At 40.0% G+C, this 11,165-nt stretch overlaps 1 non-coding gene across 1 annotated transcript; it reads left to right on the forward strand.

Moving 5' to 3' along the window:
* Positions 1–10,775: 10,775 nt before the first annotated feature.
* LOC148210887 (small nucleolar RNA R71) lies at positions 10,776–10,882 on the forward strand. Its single transcript, XR_015792015.1, has one exon. It is a non-coding gene; the product is annotated as a small nucleolar RNA R71 (small nucleolar RNA).
* The last annotated feature ends 283 nt before the right edge of the window (positions 10,883–11,165 follow it).

The following is an 11,165-nucleotide window of genomic DNA, read 5'->3' on the forward strand; positions in this document are numbered from 1 at the left end:
TTCATAACGGTTTTTAACGGTTTATGTTATTTTCATAGTTTTAGCTTGGTTAGTATCAAAATATGGAATGTTAATTATGAATTTTTGAGACCATGACCTTTGACTGGGCGTTTTTGCTGAACGCACGCACTAAGCGTGGTAACAATTATATAGATGCAAGCGCAAACCTGTCAGAGTCATATAAAATGGATGAAGTATCCAAGTATCGATCCTCAAGGACTTCTAAATAATTTCCAAACTCTAAAGTTTTAAAGAACAGTGAATGTTGAAATGAGTGATTCTTGTAAAATGGGAAGTGGTCACAAATAATGGTTTTGGATTTGGGATTTGGACTTATAATGATAAAACCTAGCCCGAATTACTTCAAGTTAGCCAACAAAGAATCAAGGATATGCTAAGGACGTTATGCATTTTACTTTAGGAACCAACGACTACGCTTTTCACTTGACCTATGTCTAAGCAAGTTCAAAGTCCTAAGATATTCCCTAATATGTCTATTATGAGAGATATCTTAGTTTTAGGATGGAAATAGTCGCAACCTCGGGTTAAGGTCCTATGTCTAGGCTACTTAAGCGGAACCCTTATGTCTAAGGCGCTCCTCTCCTCGGTTTAACCACTCAATAATGCAAATAAGCAACCTTTTCAGTATTGACTTGTTAAGACTTACAGTGGCCTTCTCTAAATCCTAACTTTTGGGAGAACATGTTGAGCAATGAATGGAAAGCAAAAACACTACTTCTTAGCAATAACCCTTTTTAGAAATAAAAGGCTAACTATTCATAACTGGGCTAGAGACGGGAATTTAGAAATACATATTGAAGAAAATACAGCAAGTAGAGTGGTTGAAATTGAAATGCATGTGTGAAAAACAAAAGTTAACTAACGGAGAGTTTTTATCGGGATTGAGAGCTTCGCCCTTCTCTTTCAAGTAGGCGGGAGTGTCACGTGCTCTTTCCTCTAAAAACACAACTCTCTTAACTAAAAATAAAGCAAAGGCAAAGGGAAGATAAGCAAAGTGCTGGATTTTTATAAATTTGAATAAGTAGAAAATAACTAAGTACAAGTGGAAACAAAACAAAACTCAATAACGGAATATAAAGTGCTGGGGATTTAAAAACCAAAAGCAACTAATGAAAGCAACTCAAAAGTACTTAGAAAGCAATAAAGAAACAATAAAAATGATCAAGAGAAGGAAGCAAGGCTTGATGAATTTGGTGGAGAAGTTGCTGGAATTTATAGCTGTGCAGACTTGGTTAGGTAGGTCCTAAAACGATGGTGAATCACCCATTTCCAACTCTTTTGACTGACCAAATCGTGCTCAAACTGATAGTGGAACACTTCTTCTACACGTATGCATCGGTTGGAACCACCAAAACGCATTGGAAGACGCGTTTCATTAAGGACAAAGTGGAAGAAAACCAGTTTTTCTGCAGGCACGCAGGCGCCTGGCGCCTCCCATGTAGGTTTTTCCGTCTTTTTGCTTCTTTTGATTAATTTGCACTCCCAAATGCTCCTAAAATGTCATAAATACAATATAAGCCAACCACAAATCAGAATATATGAATTTTGCATGAATTGGAACTCAAACGACCGAGAAAAAGTCCGAAACAAAGTTAAAACATAGTAAAAATAGCATCTAAAATCTTTTTTTTACGCATGTAAACAAGCGTAATCACACCCCCAAACTTAACTTCTTGCTTGTCCTCAAGCAAAACTTAGCAACTTTAATCAGCTTTCTAACACATGGACAAGGAAAAGCAAAAGCAACCGAGATGTTCAATCATAAATTGTCTCAAGGAAAAGATGTCAAAGCCTACCATTCTATTGCCTTTGTAAGCTTAGTCACTATAAACCAAGTTTGAAATGATAAAAACTCTCTTTCAAAATCCTTTTTCCTTTCAAAAACAGAAAACGTTTTCAAATACCCCTAAGGAATCTGCACACTCCCTCCTTACACTAAGACTTTTACATCTGAAAGACCGGCTACTAGCCCCTGAGGTTTCCACACACTAACATCGGTTTCAACCACAGCTACTCGTAAAAAGACTTTGAAACTAACAGGTAGGTCATTAGACGACGACAATGAGAAACATGAAGTCACTTATCACCATCTTTACTGCTATTTTCAAAGTCAACACCCAACCTAAAACTAAATGGGTGTCTACAGTAGGACTCGGAAATCATAAATACATTTTCTTTAACTCTCATTGTTTTTACCACTCTTTTCTTTCTAACACAAGTCTTTTCCCCACTCTTATTTTCTCTGACAAAGACTCTTTTTTACTCTTTTGCAACTTTTGTCTTTTTTTTTTTTTTTTTTAAGCAAAGTGCTTTTCAACACTTTCTTTCTTTCCAACTGACTCTTTTTCAAAAGAAAATAGCATGATTTTTCAAATATAAATAACACTTTATCTTTCTGAAACAACGACTCACACAACGACTGTCCCCCCAAAACTTAAGAGAGACAGTGTCCTCACTGGGAAAAGACTTTTGCATCGGATGAAAAAGGCTTAACAGTAAAAAGGACAAGGACTTCCTATATAGGAGCAAAGAAAAAGCTTAAAGTTTGTAAAGATCAAAACGACATAAAAGAAAATGAGTTTATCACATAAACAAAGGAAATAGCTCAAAGCTTAGTCAGACATAGAACAGAAAACTCAACAATCTCTTATAATCATCATCGACATGAAATTACATGCACAGCACAGATGCTTCAAAATCGGCATGTGAAAAGCTAAACTAAGGCTATGTGAAGGCATACTTTAAGTGATCAGAAGATAAATGATACTAATTTATACATGCTTCAACGGAGCTCGAAACATAATCAATACAAAAACATGCGTAGTAATGCTAGAATATGCAAACTACGTCATTAACCAAAAAAATAAAACACAAAAAATAGCAAAGAAGGAACCTCCCCTTCATGAAGTCGGAGGTTGTGGACTTGAATCAGTGTCAGTACTGGAAGATGGATGACCAAGGATAGCAGCTAGCGCTGGAGGCCATGAAGGTAAAACCGCAAAATCCAATGAAGCCCTCAAGTTGTAGATATGTTGCACGACTTCTCGAACCTGATCTCGCAGCTGTTGGTTCTCCTCTCGAAGACGACGGATCTCCAATGTAGGAGACATCCCAGTACCTTCCCTTCTTTGTAACGCATGGGCGATAATACGCCGAATATTCTTCTCTTCCACAATTGGGGCATCTCTCTTAACTTGATCCTCAGGGAGCTGTACACCTTGTCGCAAGCATAAAGAAGTGACCAATCGTGGGTGATAAAGCTTACCACGTGTTCGGTGAGCACACTCATGGATACTGGTATTGATCAATTCTCCATAATTCACATCTATGCCCTTTAGCATGGCATAAACCAGCAGTGCCCTATCCTGAGTGACATGCTCATCATGCTCCGGTGGCAGAATTCTGTTTTTGACTATGTATAACTATCCTGCAGCAGCTAGGGAAACATCCTCGGGTTTTAGTCGTGCCTTGCCATGAGTAGTCAAATCCCAAGTGGCAGAGGGCTTCCCAACACATTCTAGAGCCTCATCAAGCTGTTCCAGAGTCGGAGTCACTAAAATCTTATTGCCCACAGCATCTCTAATATTCTTAATGTTGAAGGTGTAGTTGATCTGAGTGGCATCAAACCGTATTTCCTTCCCGCGCACTATGGCTATATGTGACTGGGGATGGACAGCAGCATAGAACTCTCTGACTAACTCCAAAGCCTCACATTGTATGGGCTGAATGAGTGGTCTCCATTCTTTGTCTCTAGCGGTCTCCCTCCAATCATCAGGCACATCTCCTAGAGTGAGATCGAATCCCAATTCTGTCATAATCTTACGGGATTTCATTAATGAAGTTCGAGTGACTAAATTTGCCGCGTTCCATTTCGTCTCGACCTCCTCTCCCTCAGACAAGTCCAGTTCAATTGTATCAACTGGCCCAGGTGCCACTACCTTCTTCTTAGCTTCAGCTGCTTTAGCTTTCGCAGCTCTCGTTTTAGGTTCATTCATGGGCACTGTCGGCTTCTTAGCCTGAACTGCACGACGTTTTGAACTCTTTTTCTCCCGCCTCTTGTATTGGAACATTTCCCTTATCGTCTGCGTGTCCTCAAGATCTTCTTCGCTGGTAGGTTCTTGAGTACTATTCTCCCCAACCTTGGATCTACCTGTATCACACCCAAGCGGGTTAACTGCATTAGAAGGAATAGTGTGAGCATCCCTTACCCCTGGTAGAGTGGCCATCGGTGTGACATACTCATCTGTTGCCAACGGAGTAGATCCAGTTGCCCCAGTAGGCAACTCTTGGTGACTACAAAATGCTCCTTCTGTAGGTGTATCCAATGGGGAAGGTTCCTGAGTATCTGTTCTCACCACTTCGTTGTCGATATCCTCTGTTTCCGGCATATTTGAACAATGGCCTCGTGAAACCAGTAGAAAATCATCATTACCATCTTCCAGTGGAATAATCAATGGAGATGAATAAAACTGCTCCTCGTCCCTGTTCTCCATAGATGAATCCTTAGGCGTCAGACGCCTACTACTCCCATCTTCCTCAATTTCTGGGTCTGTCATCACCTCCTTGCCCTTCCTCTTTTGCCCTATCGAAACCCCGGGCTCTAGCCTATGGCTATGGCTCTTCTCTTGCTCTCCTCCATGCTCATCTCCTGCATCCATTGGCATATTGGTTGGGGTTGGCATCCTAGGAGGCTCTAAGGGTTTTAGTTGTCCTATGTTGAAGGTAATCAATATGTTAGGGTTCAATTGTGGTGCTTGAGGTCCTCTTTCTAGGAATGGAAGTTGAGCTGGTGGGGGAACCCTAGGTGAAATCATCCCATAATTGGTTGGAGGTACCCAATGACCCATTCCATAATAAGGTGGAAGGCTAGGAAATAGAGTAGATGGGTTTGGCATTCCATAAGGATGAACACTAGCTGGAATTTGCATTTGGGACAAGGGAAAATGATAGGATGGAACCGGGTTAAACATAAACGGTTGGTACATACCCGGATTGATCATTGGAGGAAGTTGTTGAGGATTTTCAGCCCTAAACTCACTGTTTTGAGGTATATTAAGGGTGGGTAGTTGCTGAAAATTAACATAACCATGTGGGCTCATTATAGGATGTTGTGTAGGAGCTTGGGATGGAGGACATTCAAATGTTTGAAGCGGGTTTCCTCCCCTAACAGCAGCTAGCCTAGAATCTGAAACCATGTGGTGTTGGAAGTTCTCCAATGGTGGAAAAGGAATGCTTGTGGCATTTGGAGCTTGAGTAGAAGAGGTAGGAAGTGAAGTATGTTGAGAAGAAGAAGCCATAGATGTAAGCAAATGCTGGAAATTTCTTCTTCTTTTTGGTGGTGGCTGGAAATCGAAAACAAGGGTGATGAAGGGAGTGGGTTTTGCCGAAAAAAAACAAGGGGAAGAAGAGAGTTGTGTGGGTTTTGGTGGAATTGTAAAGCTTAGGCAATGAGTCTATTTAAAGCTTTCCCCAAACTAAATCCTAAATGGAAAGGGATTGGGATTTAAGTTCAACTAGGTTTCCTAAACCTAAAAGAGAAAAATAAGTTTGAATTCCAAATAAGATTAGGGAAACAAGAATTGAAGTATTTATGAGTTTAAGGAGAGATTTGAAACTTAAATCACAAAGGATTAATGTTTGACCCAAAATAAAACCCATAAAAATCGAAAAATGAAACCCAAATCACGAAGGAAAAAGAAATTCGAACTGCTGGAAAAACAGGGCAGGCGCCAGGCGCCTGCGTGATTTTTATTTTTCGCAAAGGGCAGGCGCCAGGCGCCTGCGTAATTCTTTTTTTTTTTAACGTTTTTTTTCTTTCTTTTTGTTTTTTCAACGTTTTCAAAAACATTCTCTTAATAAAAAAAAACTTTATAATTAAACAAAAAGAAAATACAAGATACAAAGACTTCCTTCCTTTACTTTTGTTCTTTCAAAAACGGATAAGAAAGAAAAAAAAACCATTTTCACAAAAATTTATTGACCTGAAAGTTGAATAGAGGTTTTTCCTCTATCCATCGGTTCTCCAAAATACGACTTAAGTCTCTGCCCATTTACTTTAAAAACATTTCCCTTAGAGTCAACTAGATCCACTGCCCCATATGGGTAGACTTTAAAAACTTGAAAGGGACCAGACCATCTAGACTTAAGTTTCCCAGGAAAAAGTTTCAACCTAGAATTGAATAACAGAACCAGATCACCTTCTTGAAGATTGTTCGGCCGAAGACGCCTATTATGCCACTGTTTAGTTTTTTCCTTAAACAACTTAGCATTCTCATAAGAAAAGTGTCTGTGTTCTTCTAATTCCAACAATTGTAACTTCCTCGCTTCACCTGCAGCCGACAAATCAAAATTTAATTTCTTAGTAGCCCAAAATGCTTTATATTCTAGCTCAAGAGGCAAATGTCACGCTTTTCCAAAGACTAGCCTATAGGGGGACATGCCGAGGGGAGTCTTAAATGCTGTCCTATATGCCCAAAGTGAATCATCAAGCTTAAAAGACCAATCCCTACGGTTAAGATTTACAGTTTTTTCTAAAATGTTTTTTTATCTCCCTATTAGATGTTTCGGCTAACCCATTCGACTGAGGATGATATGCTGTTACAACCCTATGACGCACATTGTATTTAGCCAGCAACTTTTGCATAGACCTATTCACAAAATGAGACCCCCCATCGCTTATCAGACAACGCGGGGTTCCATAACGCGTAAAAATGTGCTTTTGCAGAAAACGAATGACAACTTTAGAATCATTAGTAGCAGTTGCAACGGCTTCCATCGATTTCGAAACATAATCTACTGCTCACAATATATAAAGCTTACCATTAGAAGATGGAAATGGACCCATAAAATCTATACCCCACACATCAAATATTTCAATCTCAAGGATCGGGGTTTGAGGCATTTCGTGGCGTTTAGATATATTACCTGTCCGTTGGCATTTGTCACAAACCCGGGCAAACTTATGTGCATCTTTGAACAGAGTGGGCCAAAAGAACCCACTTTGCAAAACTTTGGCTGCGGTTTTGTGTCCTGCAAAATGTCCTCCATATGGAGACATATGACAAGCGTCTAATATCGCCTCGTGCTCTTCTTCTGCTACACACCTGCGTAAGATATTGTCAGGTCCTAGCTTATATAAAAAAGGCTCATCCCAACGATAAAATCGAACTTCATTTAGAAATTTCTTTACCTATTGCTTGTTGAACTCATAAGGAACTATTCGACTTACCAAATAATTTGCTATATCGGCATACCACGGAACTGAATCAACTCGAAAGAGTTGCTCGTCAATAAACTGTTCACGTATAACAGTTCCATGATCACAGAGCGGGGATTCCAATCTAGACAGGTGATCAGCAACTTGGTTTTCAGTACCTTTCCTGTCCCTAACTTCAATATCAAACTCTTGAAGTAACAAAATCCACCGTATCAAACGTGGTTTCGCATCTTTTTTAGCAAATAAATATTTTAAAGCAGAATGGTCAGTAAAAACAATGACTTTTGTGCCTATCAAGTAAGACCTAAACTTATCAAAGGCGAACACAACTGCTAACAGTTCCTTTTCAGTAGTAGTGTAATTGAGTTGTGCACCGGTCAGAGTCTTACTAGCATAATACACAGGATGCAAGATCTTGTTTTTACGTTGTCCTAACATAGCTCCTATTGCATAATCACTGGCATCACACATGAGCTCAAAAGGTAAATCCCAATTAGGTTCGATAATTATAGGGGCTGAACTTAGAGCAACTTTCAACATTTCAAATGATTTTAAACAGTCATCATAAAAAACAAATGGTCTATCATGTTCTAACAATTGACACAAGGGTTTAGAAATTTTAGCAAAGTCTATTATAAAGCGGCGGTAAAATCCCCCATGCCCTAAAAAACTTCTAATCCCTTTGACATTTGTAGGAGGAGGTAGCTTTGAAATGATGTCGATCTTAGCGTGGTCTACCTCTATTTCTTGCTTGGAAATTTTGTGACCCAAAACAATACCCTCTTGTACCATGAAATGACACTTCTCCCAATTTAGGACTAGGTTTGTTTGTTCACATCTCTCCAATACTCTCTCCAAATTAACTAAACATGCGTCAAAAGAATTTCCAAAAACAGAAAAGTCATCCATAAAAACTTCTAGAATATTTTCTACCATGTCAGAGAAGATGGCCATCATACACCTCTGAAAAGTCGCGGGTGCATTGCATAGTCCAAAGGGCATTCGCCTGAAAGCGAACATACCATACGGACACGTAAATGTTGTCTTCTCCTGGTCTTCCGAAGCAATAGTAATTTGATTATAACCCGAATATCCATCTAAAAAACAATAGAAATCCTTACCTGCCAGACGGTCGAACATCTGGTCAATAAACGGGAGAGGAAAATGGTCTTTCTTTGTTACCTTGTTGAGTTTGCGATAGTCAATGCAAACTCTCCACCCGCTCACAGTTCGGGTTGAGATGAGCTCATTCTCCTTGTTCGCCACCACGGTTATACCCTCTTTCTTTGGTACACACTGTACTGGACTTACCCAGCTGCTGTCGGATATTGGGTATATAACACCGGCGTCAAGCCATTTAAGAATTTCTTTCCTTACAACCTCTTTCATCTTCGGGTTCAACCGCCTTTGACTCTCAATAGAGTTCTTAGCATCTTCTTCCAATAGAATTTTGTGCATGCAAAAGGCCGGGCTTATCCCTCGGATATCTGCTATCGTCCATCCAGTGGCCTTTTTGTGCTTCTCCAAAATCTGCAATAGAGAGTATTCATTAGTAGGTGATAAATTGGAAGCTATAATAACTGGTAAAGTGTCGTTATCCCCTAGATACGCATATTTCAAATGCGACGGCAATGGCTTCTGCTCCAACGTGGGTGGTTCCACTATGGACGGAAGTAACGACTTGCATTCTTCTTTTTGTATTTTTTCAACAGGATTGGTCACATCTTCCGGTCCTTCTGCTATCTTATCAAGCTCTTCTTCAATCTCTGTAACTAACAAGTCATAAAACTCATCAAACATAACAGGATTCAAGCTAGTTATAGCAGAGCACTCTTCAAAGTCTCCTGGTAATTTCATGGCGTCTAGAACGTTAAATTTAACTTCTTCATTATTTACCCTCATTGTAATTTCTCCCTTCCTCACATTAAAAACTGTATCCCCAGTGGCTAGAAATGGTCTTCCCAAAATAATGGGAACGTCTAAGTCTGCCTCGCAATATAGAATGATAAAGTCTGCAGGGAAAATGAATTTGTCCACCTGGACTAAAACATCTTCTATCTTTCCCTCAAGTCTTATGATAGATCTATCTGCTAGTTGGAGGGTAACCGTAGTAGGTCTAGCTTCTCCTATGCCTAAAGATTTGAAAACTGATAATGGCATAAGATTAATGCTAGCGCCTAGATCACATAATGCCCTGCCTAAGTTTTTTCCTCCTATGGAACATGGAATGGTAAAACTGCCAGGATCGTTACACTTCATGGGTAGCGGGCTGCCTACAGCTTCACTACTACATTTTGTCATGGCTACCAGTTCATGCTCTCCTATTTTTTTCTTCCTAGAAACTATATCTTTCAAAAACTTAGCATAATTTGGCATCTGTTCTAGAGCATCCACTAATGGTATATTTATATGTAATTGTTTTAAAATATCTAAAAATTTTCTAAACTGGGAATCATTATTTTTCTTAACTAATCTTTGTGGAAACGAGAGAGTAGGGGTAAAAGAAGGTTGTACCTGTGGAGGAACACTCGGGGTGTCCTCATTACCTTTTCTAGTATTTTCTTTTTCTGGTGTTGTTGAATTTTCTGGTATCTTTACAGTTGGTTCAGTGGATGGAATCTGTACATCTGTTGTTGGCATTGTTGGTCCATCATATGCCAGTCCACTCCTAAGGGTGACAGCTTTGCACTGTTCTTTCCCTTCTCGTTTTGGTAATTCAGTATGGCCTGGAAAAGAACCTTGTGGTCTATTCTTCAATTCATTGGCGAGCTGTCCCAATTGGGTCTCGAAATTCCTCATTGATGCCGCTTGGGATTGTATCACTGTGTCGGTTCGGGCCATGTACTCCTTCATCATATTCTCAAGATTTGAGCTGTTATTTTGAACTGGTGAAGTCTGTGTTCTCTGATTGTACTGCTGTTGTGGCGGCGGGATGTATTGCTGTGTAGGTGGAACATAGAGCTGTTTGTTCTGCTGGCTCTGCCCTTGATTAAAACCGCTCGAACCTCCTTGACCTCCCCATGAGAAATTAGGGTGGTGCCTCCAACCTGGGTTGTAGGTGTTCGAATATGGGTTAAAGTTCCTATTGTTCCCATGTCCTACATAAAAAACAGAAGCAGGGTTATGTGGACAATTATCATAAATATGGTTTTCACTGCAAAATGAACAAATGAGATCGTTGACTTGGCAAACAGGGGCAGGAGTGCAAAAATCCGACTGCACAGGTTGTATCGGTGTGGCTAATGGATTTTTTATTCCCAATGCCATCTCTTTCAGCCTCTGGTTCATTGTAACCATCTCTTTTTGCATCGAGGTCGCAATGTCCAGAGCCAAAACTCCAGCTGGATCTTGCTTCTTTGGTGCTGCCCTAGATGTTTGCGAACACCATAGTTCGTTGTGTGAAGCTAAGTCATTTAGGATGTCAACTATCTCGTTGAATGTCTTCTTTGTAAAGGCTCCATTGGCAGCATTGTTTAGCATCATCTTAGTAGGATGATCTAAACCTCTAAAGAAATGTTCTATCTGGATGCATGCCGGCAAGCCATGGTTCGGACATTTCCTGATTAGTTCTTTAAATCTTTCCCACGCCTCGTGAACAGGTTCACGATCATACTGTCTAAAGGAGATGATCTCCTTTCTGATATCAGCGTGGCGAGTAGGTGGGAAGAATTTTGTTAAGAACTTCTCCACTAACGACCCCCATGTGGTGATGGATCCCGGTGGAAATGCATTGAGCCATGCTCTAGCTTGGTCCTTCAAAGAAAATGGAAAAAGTGTTAGTCTCAGAGCATCGTCTGTTATACCAGGTAATTGAAATGCATTTGCAATTTGAATGAATGATTTCAGATGATCATGTGGATCCTCATGTTCCTGCCCTCCAAAATGTCCAATTGTCTGCAACATTTGGAACATCATTGGTTTAAGCTCA

This window comes from Momordica charantia (assembly GCF_013281855.1).
Source record: "Momordica charantia cultivar OHB3-1 chromosome 6 unlocalized genomic scaffold, Mcharantia_2.0 BLBB01000006.1, whole genome shotgun sequence".
Lineage (NCBI taxonomy): Eukaryota > Viridiplantae > Streptophyta > Magnoliopsida > Cucurbitales > Cucurbitaceae > Momordica > Momordica charantia.